We start from the raw sequence: 2,153 nt of genomic DNA on the forward strand, positions 1-2,153 counted from the left end.
ACGTTCTCCCCTGACAGCTTGCCCCGTGCCTGGATTTAGACTTGTTTCTACAACTTTGATGAAATTCTAACCTCTAACGGTGGGAAGGCGCAATACGAAATGGCATTTCCATAGTTTGTTCTATTTTAAATTTGATCTTTTCGTCATTTGTTCCCCACATCAATCAAATTTATACTTTCTTTCTCTCTCTTTCTCTCTCCACACTGATACATTTTCCCTTTATTTCTCAAATGTTCACTCTCCCTCAACAACATTCTACTGGATTCTCTCTCTCTCTCTCTTTCTCTCTCTCTCTCTGTCAAATGTATCTCCAATAGGACAGAATAATATTTGGACAGGTGTTCCTTTTTAAACATGTTGTCCTCAGATCCAGCAGAGAGAAGGAGGAGCATACACTACATCACCTATCAGTCTCTGAAAGTCTCAATCTTATCGGAAACTAAAGCACAGTTGACTCACTGACTGTCCACTGTAAATGTATGATCTAATCTGCACCATGCTATGTCCATAATCCCCAACAATAAAAAATCTGTTTAGCACCGGTTTTCCTTTATTTTTTAAACTTTCTTTTCTCCTCGTTTCAAACAACTGCTGAGTCCACATCTGGAAGACAGATGTGGTCCCAGAGCAAGTTCTCTTTCCATCTCTCTCTCTCTCTCTCTCTCCTACACACCAACTCTCTTTACCCCTCTCCATTTCTCTCTCTCTCTCTCTCTCTGTTTCTCCAGAAACATGAGAGCAAGCCTACCTCCCTCCCTCCCTCTCTCTCTCTCTCTCTCTCTCTGGGTGGACCACACACAGTCGGAGCCACCTCGCAGTAGTAAAGGCAGAACACATAGAGATGGGGTTTTTTTGACTGATGGCTTTAGCAGACTATCACTTACATCAATGTCAAAACCATAACTTGCCCTCGCAAAAGAGAGAAAGAGAGAGAGACAGACGGGGAATGAAGAGGAGTGCTATAATTCAACATCTCTATCTGTCTGCTGTCATCTTTCACAGACATAAAAGCTTTCATGATCCACATATGCATCATATATATTTAACCACCACTGCCTGCAGCTGGGGCATCAACAGACAATCTGTATACAGCTCTCTCTGTGTGCCTGTGTGTGTATGTGTGTGTGTGTGTGTGAGAGATGTGCAGGTGACTGTCAAAATAAAGGAAACACTTAGGTAAATGAGGGATGCAGTTTATATTGAACGTTTCCACTAAGGTGTCATTTATGCTTCACCTCGTACGTAAAAGAGCTGGGTACACCCGGTCATCCATGGTTTCCACTACTGTGGCTAGCGGAGGACATCTCAGTAACTTTGAGAGAAGAGGCGATCGCCGGGGTACGTCTGGCAGGCGTGTCAGCGATAAAGATTCGTTAACTCGCTCCTGTTTTGTGAGGAACGGTGACTAAGATGAGGTTGGCACGGAAACAGGTGGGGGAGACATCAAATACAGCGAAAATGTGGTCGGAAGCTATGATGTCATTGGTCTGAGGTGCAGGGCAATGTAGACCTACGACGCAGGCAAGTTTATCAAAAGACAGACACACCGTAGTCAGGGCGAAGCTACTAATCCCCCTATTACGCCGTAAAATATACGTTTCATGTGAAGCTGCACGAAGATGACTCAGCGTTTTCATGTGCAATGGAAAAAAAAAATAACACGGCGAGAGATGAGTCATCTTTCATCCGTTTCTCTACGAGCAGATGAGTGTAAGGGTGACGCAGGCCAAAAGAAACCTACAGACCAAAGCGCCTGTTTGCCATGTTGATGAGTTCTGGTGGTTTTGATTTGGTGCGAGGTACATTTTGTCCCGGCATGATTTAGGCGCGCACTGAACTCTTCAGAAGACAACGCAACTGCCAGTAAATACCAAGTCGTTGTAAGTAATCACCTTAAGTCTGCGGTAAAGTGTTTCTATTCCTGTTAGCAGTGGTTGCTTTTGCGGCAACAGGAACCCAAAAGTGGCCACTGGATGGTTCTGATGAGCACAAAAACAATGCAAATCATCTCAGTCACCAGGTCTGAAAAAAAAAAAAAAGGGAGGATTGAATAATTTGTGGAAGAACGATATTGTATCCTTCCAGAAGGATTCCAGAGATATGCAGAGTCTAGGGATAAGTACACTGTGGTTCTGCTAGGACTTGTTTGTTCA

The sequence above is a fragment of the Chanos chanos genome, chromosome 16 (genome assembly GCF_902362185.1).
Source record: "Chanos chanos chromosome 16, fChaCha1.1, whole genome shotgun sequence".
NCBI classification, from domain to species: domain Eukaryota; kingdom Metazoa; phylum Chordata; class Actinopteri; order Gonorynchiformes; family Chanidae; genus Chanos; species Chanos chanos.